This window comes from Aotus nancymaae, unplaced genomic scaffold (assembly GCF_030222135.1).
Source record: "Aotus nancymaae isolate 86718 unplaced genomic scaffold, 86718_ANA_hifiasm-v0.15.2.pri h1tg000040l, whole genome shotgun sequence".
NCBI classification, from domain to species: Eukaryota; Metazoa; Chordata; class Mammalia; order Primates; family Aotidae; genus Aotus; species Aotus nancymaae.
Window position 1 is genome coordinate 36241066 of NW_026988454.1, and position 11272 is coordinate 36252337.

The window sequence follows — 11272 nt, forward strand, 5'->3', positions numbered from 1 at the left end:
GCTTCTTCTGTAAAACATGGTTAATAATAAACTACTTTACAAAATTGCTGTAATATATGTGAAGCAATCTTAAAATTCAGATAAGCACATACATGTATTATTTCACACCATACTCTACTTTCCCATAGGATATTGTTAGGGCAACTTCCAAAAAGTCTGTTAACTACCATTCAATGATTGCTCTAACAATATTACATATATAGGCTGAGTTTTAGGAAGAGTGTGCACTGGTGTTTTATTATTTAGGAGGCCTTGAATAAGACACTAGTCTATGAGCCTCTGTTTCTTCATCTGTAAGGTAAAAGTAAGAATATTTATGCTCTCAATATGATTGAGTTGACATGAGAATCAAGAAAACATATTACATATTTGGAATTCTTTAAGAGTATATAACTGCTCTTTATTAAGGAATGGAAAGACATATATAGACCGGGCATGGTGGCTCATGCCTGTAATCCCAGCACTTTGGGAAGCAGAGGCAAGTGGATTACTTGAGCCCAGGAGTTCAAGACCAGCCAAGCCAACATGGCAAAAACCCATCTCTACCAAAAATACAAAAATTAGCTGGGCATTGTGGTGCATGCCTGTAGTACCAGCTCCTCAGGAGGTTGAGGCAAGTGGATTGCTTGAACCTGTGGGGGCGGAGGTTTCAGTGAGCTCAGATGGCGCCACTGTACTCCAGCCTAGGTGACAGACCAAGAATCCTTCTCAAAAAAAAAAAAAAAAATTAAAATAAAGAAAGAAAGAGATTTATAAATCTATCTACTTCTAAGTGAAAAATAGTTTGCTTCCAGCTCTGCTCATTTTCCCCCTAGAATCCCAACACCATGACATAGCACCATGCACATTTTGATGGCCATACGTTCATGAATCTCATTTTACTATAAAGACCCTCACACATTTCCTCCACACACACATTTATTATTCCACATGAACAGATGTTAACAATATGTGAGATTTCTTAAACCATGGTCACCTTCTCTTCAGATGTGATCCTTCCCCAAGTAATCTTTCAATAGTCAAATGGCCCATACTACCCAAAGCAACCTACAGTTTTAATGATATTCCTATTGACCAACATAATTTTTCACAAAACTAGAAAAAACTATTCTAAAAATCATATAGAACCAAAAAGGAACCCAAATAGCCAAAGCAACCATAAGCAAAAAGAACAAGGCCAGAGGCATCACATTATCTAATTTCAAATTACACTGTAAAGCTATAGTAACCAAAACAGTGTGGTACTGGTACAAAAACAGATATATAGACCAATGAAACAGAATAGAGAACTCAGAAATGAAGCTGAAAACCAGCAATCTGATCTTCAACAAAGTCAGCAAAAACACACGATAGGAAAAGGACTTCTTTTTTTTTTGGGACGGAGTCTGGCTCTGTTGCCCAGGTGCAGTAGCACAATCTCGGCTTACTGTAACCTCTGCCTCCCGAGTTCAAGTGATTCTCCTGCCTCAACCTCCTGAGTAACTGGGATTATAGGCATGTGCCACCATGCCCAGCTAATTTTTGTATTTTTAGTAGAGATGGGCTTTTACCACGTTGGTCAGGCTGGTCTCAAACCCCTGACCTTGTGATCCACCCACTGCAGTCTCCCAAAGTGCTGGGATTACAGGCATGAGTCACCACACCTGGCCAGAAAGGACTTCTTAGTAAATAAATTGTGTTGAAATATCTGGCTACCCATATTCAAAAGAATGAAACTGGACCCCTACCTCTCACCATATACAAAAACTAACTCAAGATAGATTAAAGATTTAAATGTAAGACCTTAAAATATAAGCATCCAAGAAGAAAACTGAGGAAACACTATTCTGGACATCAGCCTTGAGAAATAATTTATGACTAAGTCCTCTAAAGCAATTGCAACATATCTAAATATTGACAAGTGGACCCTAATTAAACTAAAGAGTTTCTGCACAGCAAAAGTAACTATCAACAAGTAGTTTGTGAATTTTTTTCTTCCATTTTATAGGTTGTCTGTAAGCACTTTCTCCCATTCTGTAGGTTGTGTGTTTACAGAATGGGAGAAAAAATTCACAAACTACTATTCAACAAAAGTTGAACATCCAGAATCCATAAGGAGCTTAAACAATTGAACACGCAAAAACCAAATGATCTTATCAAAAAATGGGCAAAAGGCATGAACAGACAAGAAGACATACAAGTGACCAACAAACATATAAAACAACGCTTCACATCACAAATCACCAGAGAAATGCAAAGCAAAACCACAATGAGATAACATTTCACACCAGTCAGAATGGCTATTATTAAAAAGGAAAAAATAACAGATGCTGGTGAGGATATGGAGAAAAGGGAACGCTTATACACTGTTGGTGGGAATATAAATTAGTTCAGCCACTGTGGAAAGCAGTTTGGAGATTTCTCAAAGAACTCTGAACTATCATTAGACACAGCAGTCCCATTACTAGGTTATACATCCAAAAGAAAACAAATCATTCTACCAAAAAGACACATGCATTCACATGTTAATTGTAGCACTATTCACAATAGCAAAGACATGGAATCAACCCAGATGTCCATCAGTGGTGGACTGGATAAAGAAAATGTGGTACATACAGACCATGGAATACAAATGCAGCCATAAAAAGAAACAAAAGCTAAGCAAATAAATGCAGTAATAGAAAGCTAAGTACTATATATTCTCACATAAGTGGGAGCTAAACATTGAGGGACATAAAAACTACTAGAAGTGGGAGGGAGGAAAGGGCACATAGGCTGAAAAACTAATTATTGGGTACTGTGCTCAGTACTTGGGTGATGAAATGGATCATTCATATCCTAAATCTTAGAATCACACAATATACCCATGTAACAAATCTGCACATGTACCTGCTAAATCTAAAATAAAAGTTGGGAAAAAAAGGTATCTATACATAGTAAAATCAAAATGTAAGGCTTGTGAAACATCAATAATATGTTAATTGAGATGAATTCTTTATGATTATTTATCTTGTCAGAGGAAAATAGTGAATAAAACTTTTGGTGATTTTTACATGGTTAGTCTAAGAAGAAAAGTTGTCCCAGTGAGATTATAATACTATTGGTGACATCTCTGCCAATTCACTCTTGCTCCAGAAAAAAAATCTGCCAGCGTGGATTAGCTGGGAGTGGTTTTAAAGAAGAATAAATGTTCTGCCCTTCTAAAATTTTAATATACATAGGAATCAGCAGTGATTCGGGTTAAAATACAGATTCTGATTGAATTGATGAGGGGGATGGAGACGGAGGTTCTGTATTTCTAACAGGTGTCCCGGGTTTGTCTATTTTTCTAACCTGTTTTCTACCCTTTGAGAAACAAGGCAACAAAGAATAAGAAAAGATACTGTAATTGCTGTCAACTTTATTTCCAATGACAATATCTCAAGTGCCAGATCACCATGAACTCAACCACTGCCCATTGACACTCCAGCTATTGGACCTGTTTTGTGAAAAGGAATAACAAAGGTGTATTTTGGCAATTAGTGTAACAGCAACCCCAGATGAACTTGAAATCGCTGTGCTCAAATAGTTATTACTAGTTCACACGCCCTTTTTGTTTCTGGAGTGGTTTCTATGGAAAACTAATTTGAAGCCAGAAAATCTTACAAAAGTTAATTTTGAAATATTATCACCTTTGCTACCAAAGAAAACATTCCATCCAAATAAGCATGTTTCCAGGATATGAAATTTGATGGAAGAACAAGTACAAAAAATATCATGTTCTTCATGCTGTATAAACTCCAGGAAAACTGACATTCGAACTCAGCAGAATATAGAGATAAATCATCTCAAAGGAAACTCCCGCCTAAACTGAGAGCAAACTTTACCCAAAAGGATGCATTGAACCCATAGATAAATTTGAGGAGAACTGACATCTGAACAATATTGAATCTTCTAATTCATAAACACAAATCTCTCCATTTATTTAGGACTTCTTTAATTTCTCAGTGATGTTTTCAAAGTGTTCACTCTACCATTTTTTCCTGTTTTTCATGGTTTTAGATACTATTGCAAATGATTTAAAATTTTAATATTCAATTGTCATTGGAAATACATTAAAGATATAATTAAATTTGGTATGCTGACCTGGTATCCTATGACCTTACTAAGCATTTATTAGTTCTTTCAATTTTTAACAGAGTCTACAAGAATTCCTTTGTATATAACTATTTCATCTGTGAATGAAACCTGTTTTAATTATTCCTTTCTCGTTTGTTTTCCTTGAATTTCTTGTTCTTGTCTTACTTTACTGGCTAGACCAGCAAGTACAATATTGGATAGAAATTATGAGAATGGGCAATCTTATTTTTGATCCTATAGGTAAAGCCTTCAGTCTGTCACCATTAAGTGTGACATTAATGATAGGTTTTAAACAAATACTTTTTATAAGAAAGTTCCCTGCTTTTCCTAATTTATTGAGAGGTTATTTTTTAATAATGAAATGTTGTTGAATTTTGTCAAGTTTTTATTCTACATCTCTTGAAATGATTATGTGGTTTTATTCTTTAGTTTGATAGTGAGGGAAACTACATTGAAATCTCAAATATTAAATCAAACTTTCAATCTTATGTAAAACATACTTGCTCACACTTGATACACACACACACGCAGCTGGTTTATTTGCTAATTTTATTACTTATTGTTGTGGCTGTTCGTGAGTGATATCAATCTGCAGTTTGGTTTTATTTTCCCTTAAATTGTCTTCTCTTTTGCAGTTAGAGTTACACTGTCTTCATAAGATGAAGTAAAAAGAATGTTCCCTCTCTTCTAATATCTGGAAGAGTTTGCATGAAGTTGGTATGACTTCTTCTTTGAATATTTGTTGGAATTCAATAGTGAAGCTATTGGAGCCAGCAGTCTTCCTTGTGGGAAGGTTTTTAAATTTTGAATTTAATGTTATTAATAAGGATAGCACTATTCAGTTTTCTATTTTTTTTAATTAAGTCTGTGCTGCTAATGTGTATATTTCAAGGAATTGGTCCATTTCATCTAAGTTTTACTTTTTAAAATTTTTCTTTATTGGCCTTTTTATATCTACAATATTTGTAAAGATTCCTCTTTCACTCTTGGTATTAGTAATTTTTGTCTTCTTTCTATTATCTTGATTAGTATCTGTTGTTTTTCAAAATTTCTCAATTTTGTGCCCATTTTATATTTCACTGACTTCTGCTCTTAGCTTTATTGTTTCCTTCTACATATTCTGAGTTTAATTTCTTTCTCTATTCTCAGCTTCTTAAGGTAGAAGCTTAGATTGTTGATTTGAAACCTTTCCTTTTTCTACTGTAACATTTAAAGCCATAAGTTTCCCTCCATTCAGTACTTGATCTGTGTCCCAAATTTCAATATGCTCTATTTTTATTTTCACTCATTTCCAAATAATTTGTAATTGCCCTTGTTGATATATGAATTACTTGCAAATTTGTGTTTCATTTCCAAACATTTAGGCATTTTCCAGATAACTCTTATTTATTTCTAATTTATTTTCTCTATGGTTAGAAAACATACTCTGAAATATTTCAATCCTTTTAAATTTATTGACTTAGAGATTATAGTCTTATAAAAAATAAGATATGGTTTGTTTTGGTGAATACTTCATATGCATTCAAAGAGAATGTTTATTGCATTGTTCTTGGGTGAAATGTTCAATAAGTATCAATTAGGTCAAGTTGGTTGACAGTGTTATTCAGTTCTGTCAGTTTTTGTTTCATGTAATTTGAAGTTATGCTACTGGGTTTCTGCATAGCAAATCAGGTTAAATACACTAGGTGTATTTAATCGGTGAATTTTTCCCTTTACCATTATGAAATAATCCATCCTATGCATGACAACCTTCCTTCTGGAGTCTACCTTGTGTCACAAAGCAGCCACGCTAGCTTTCTTAAATGTAGTATCCCCATAGTATATATTTCCCATCCTTTTACTTTGAATGTATGTATTTATAATTAAAGTAGGCTCCTCATAGATAGCACACAATTGAGCCTTACTTTTAAAATCCAATTTAATAACATTTACCTTTTAACTGGAAAAAAAATAACTTTTATGTTTACCCAGGCATTTGCCGTCTTACATGTTCTTCTCTCCCTTGTGTCAGTCTGAGTTTGTATCATTTTCCTTTCACCTGAAAAATTCTATTTAAAATTTCTTATAATGCAGGTCAGCAGGCAACTAATTTTCTCTGTTTTGCTTCTGATAAGGGTTTTTTGGTTTTCTCTTAATTTTTGAGGAATATCTTTGTTGGTTATAGAATTTTGTATTGACATATTTTTCTCAGCATTTTAAAGATGCTTGTATAGCTTGACCAGAAGTCTGCTGTCACTCTTATTTTATAAATGGTTTTCAGACATTTGGGTATGCCTTGGTGTGGACCTGGTTGTGTGAAGGTTTATGTAGATGTTTAATCTTGTTGAAATTTGTTGAGCTTCTTAGATTTTTAAGATGTAACATTTTTATCAAATTTGGAAAATCTTCAGGAACTGTTTCTCCAATTATATTTTCTGTCCCTCACCCATCCACAGTATCTTTCTTGGACTCCAATTATAAGTATGTCAGACTCTTTGACATAGTCCCATAAGTCATTAGGGCTCTGTTCATTTTGTCTGCAAGTGTTTTTCTTTCTGTTTCATTTTGGATAGATTCTACTTCTATGTCTTCAATTTCACTAATCCTTTTTTCTGTGGTGACTAATCTGCTGTAAATCCTATACAGTGAAAATTTCACTTCAGATATTAGATTTTTCATTTTTAGAAATTCCTTTTCATCTTCCTGTCTTTTTTTCATTGTTTTTCCTTTCCTTTAAATACTTTACATACTTATAATTCCTGCTCTAACCATTTTATCTACTAATATCGTCATATCTGATATTTTGGGTCCATTTCTCTTGGCAATTTTTCTCCTGGTCATGGGTCACATTTCCTATTTTTTGATAAGCTTAATAACTTTTTCTTAAATGATGAACTTTGTCATTGTTAGGGTGTCGAGTATCTGGAGTTTGTTGCCTTTTTTTTTTTTTTAAAGAGTGTCAGTCTTTATTTTGAAAGACAGTAGGTCAGTTTGATGCCTTTCAGTTCTGTTTTTGAGCTTTGCTAGAATGATTCTAGCATAGCCTTCATTCAAGAGGTAGTTCAGGAACTGGGCACGGTGGCTCATGCTTGTCATCCCAGCACTTTGGGGGGCTGAGGTGGGTGGATCACTTGAAGCCAGAAGTTCAAGATCAGCCTGGCCAACATGGTGAAACCCCATTTCCACTAAACATACAAAAAAAATTAGCCAGGCATTTGGGAGGCTGAGGCACGGGAATCACTTGAAACTGGGAGGCAGAGGAGGTGGCAGTGAGCTGAGATCATGGCACGGCACTTCTCCGGCCTAAGCAATAGAGCGACACCCTGTTTCCCAAAAAAAAGACAGATAGTTTAGATCTATTATTAAGGCAACATCACTCTGAAATCTCAGCTGGATACCTTGGAGATCTCTCAGGAATCTTCGTGTTGCCTGGACATAGTTCAGACATCACCCTGTCCTGTATAAGCTCTGGGAATTTTTCTGCTTATGACACCCCAGGCTTTCTTTGTGTTGTGGAGTTTCACTCTGCACATGTATGCCCTAGAACTTAACAAAGACTCAATACAACCCTTCTACAAATTTCTGGAACTCTTTTATCTTTAGCGTCCCCTTTTCCAGAACTCTGTCCCACAACTTCTAGTCATCTCAGCTTCTCTGAATTTTGATCTTCATCTTCAACTCAGTGATACCCTGAGAGATTTGGGAGCTCCCCTACCAGTCTGGAGTTTGCCTTTGGGCTGAAAGCGGAGACACTTAGGACTTTATCTCTTCTCTCAAGGATCACATCCTTATGCTGCCTGCTGCCCAATGTCTGAAAACTGTTGTGTCATTTATTTTGTCCAGTTGTTTATGGAACAGAGTTGAGGCACTGATATCGGTTCATTGCTTTTCTTATCATGGTCAAAAGTGGAAGTTTGTAGTAGTTTTTAATGAATGGCATTCCTAGACAAAGCAATGTGTTCAGAGGTCCAGATGATAAAATATGCCACAGTACTGAGGTGAGGGGAATGCTCTCCATGTCTGTGAGGAGCAATCATGGCCCTACCTAGTGAGGACTGAAGGGACAGCAGTCCCATTCTGTCACCTCAATGGTTTTCTATTTTGGGGAGGGAGCAAGTAACACTACCCTGCTCAGGGCAGCATTCTTCCAAAGGGGGCATGCATGGCAGAGCAAAGAGAATGAGTATTTGACTCTCAGAAACTGATGTCTGGGCAGCTAGGCCATGAGATGCTGGATGAGGTCTCAGAAATTCTTGCCTGTGGAACAGGGAAGGATGATCTAGAAATGACTGGCTTATTTTTACGGAATACCAGGTCTCCAAACCTTCACTTCCAGTGCTATAATATAGTATCTTTTAGGTCTGGAAAAACTGTGATTCTCAATTCATAAACATTTTTTCAGAAACATTGATTGAGGCCAGGCACGGTGGCTCACACCTTGTAATCCCAACACTTTGGGAGGCCGAGGAGGGTAGATCACTTGAGGAGTGCAAGACCAGCCTGGCCAACATGGCAAAACCTCATCTCTACTAAAAATAAAATAATTAGCCAGACACGATGACACTGGCCTATAATTCCAGCTACTTAGGAGGCTGACGCACGAGAATTGCTTGAACCAGGAGGTGGAGATTGCAGTGAGCCGAGATCGTGCCACTGTACTCCAGCTTGGGCATTGGAGTGAGACTCCATCTTTTAAAAAGTCAAACAAATATTGGTTGAGCTCCTTTGCGTACAGTGAAAAAGTCTTTGTCATTGACGTCTTCCAAGACACCTGGAGGAAAGGCAGCTGCATTAAATTAATGATGATGACTATGTTGAAGGTGTAATGAGAACACAAAGAAGCAGCATTCACTGCTGTTTGGATGGCAGCCGAACATGTACGATGCAAAACAGATCTTTCATTGTACCATCCCTTACTGCAAAAGAGGGTTCCCCAGCCAGCAGAAATACAGTAAATTTCATTTGCCCAATGAGGTATAGACAATGAATGGTCTACTATTTTTTAGTCTTTAGTACAGTATTTTAGTCTTTCTCCAGTGTGATACACTAACTACTGGAGAGTTTCCTTTTTTTTTTTTTAGATGGAGTCTTGCTCTCTTGCCCAGGCTGGAGTTCAGTGGCACAGTCTTGGCTCACTACAACCTCCAACCTCCACCCTCCACCTCCAGGGTCCAAGAGAGTCTCCTGCCTTAGCCTCCCGAGTAGCTGGGATTACAGGCACACACCACCATACTCGGCTGATTTTTGAATTTTTAGTAGAGATGGGGTTTCACCATGTTATATTTTTATTAGAGACGGTGTTTCACCATGTTGACCAGGCTGGTCCCGAACTCTTGACTTCAAATTATTCACCAGTCTCAGCCTCCCAAAGTGCTGGGATTACAGGTGTGAGCCTCCACACCTGGCCTCAGGGGAGAGTTTTCTGGTATGCTTAGCATAACAATGATGATGTAAATATGTTTCAATGCTTTGCTTAGTTATTGGACTAGTCTGCTTTAATTATAAACATTTCATCATTTCAAACATGAAGTTTTTAATAAGCAAATAAAGAACACAGTCCACCTCAAAGGAAGTGCAGTAGAAAATGAAAACTGAAAACAAATCCATTTGGCATTGCAACACATTTGAAAGAAAACCCTAGGAAGTACAGAATTGAGCCCACTGGCAAACTGGATCAATTCAAATAGCTTGATAGTAACCACTTAAACAAATCAAGCAAGTTCTCACTAAGGTATTATCTAGGTTCAGTGGCACATTTTCTACATCCCACAACACATTTGCATACCATTAAAAACGCAACAGCAAACCAATTTGCAAATGGCTATCCTATCCAAAATTGAAAGCCACGTCTCCCAACCCCCAGACAACACATATGAGTGTGAATGTGTATGTGTGTGCGTGTAGGAGAGCCAGAAACGGGAGTCACAGCTTTTATTTACTCAACAAGCATTAAACTCTCTATCTGCTAAATATGTTCACTTCAGTGAGAATTCCAAAGCATAATATTAATTCCCTCCCTAAATAATGGTTTCCAGCACATGAAATAGCAGCACTCTGCAGCAAAGATAATATATTACTTATAATGGAAGTGGATGCACATTGATGGAAGCTGGAAATGTCCCTCTGGCAGTAGAATACAAGCCATGCCTCTTCTCACCTCTTACAGATCCAACTCAATTTTGTGGCATGCACAGGTATGCTGTGCAGAAAAACCTATGCTGAATAAACCAATGACTGTTTGGAAGGTCAGCAGTTTTCCAGCAAACCAGGAAATGTGCTGCTAAGGATTATCTCACTAGCAAGAGAAAAAGCTCAGTGCCAACTAACAAAAACATTTAATTAAATATGAAGAATTGCATTTCTATAGGCAAAGACTCAGGGAAGTCTGTAGGGAGGTGAGTTTTCTTCCATCATGCCTCTGGAGGACATATATTTGAACATGCTCAAAATAGAAAAGGCAAATCAGAATACATATGCTTTAAATAGTTGAAGCTCTTGTTACATGAAGGAAAACAGTGTTTTAGCCGTGCCTCATATAGTTCTCCATTTCTTTTAGAATGTCAAGATGGTGTCTGTGTAAGTTCTGCAGTCACTGAGTCTTTCCTGACCTCTTCCCTTATTTTGTATTCAGCAAAGATAAGTAATACTTTAAAAATTAAAACAGTATATATTATGCTAAGCAAAAGAACCCAGCCAAAAATACGCACATACTGTATGAATGTACTCATGACATTTTGGAAAAGGCAAAAATATAGGAACAGATGACACATAAGAGGTAGCCAGAGGTTGGGGTTGGGAGGAAAGGGTCTGAATACACCAGGGCAGGTTGAAAGTATTCTTTAGGATGCTAAAATTATTCTTTATCTTGTCCATGGTGGTGGTTACAAGAATCTATTTATGGACAAAAACTCATCGAATTGTGCACTCCCCAAAATTGCATGTTAATTGTACAGAAAGTGTAAAAATTGATTTGATTTAAAGTTGAGTGCCTATTTTGTACCAACAAAACAATAAACTTTTCCTTGCTAGAGTGATGCTGATTTTCAGCATGTCACCCACAGTGCTAACCCTCATCATTACAGCATTATTACTCAGCATCGCTGGAGCGTTGTTACTGCCCGACTTCTCCAGCATTATTACAACATTGTTACTTTAGTGTCACCTAGGCTTCCTAAGCTTCTTAACCAAGTAATAC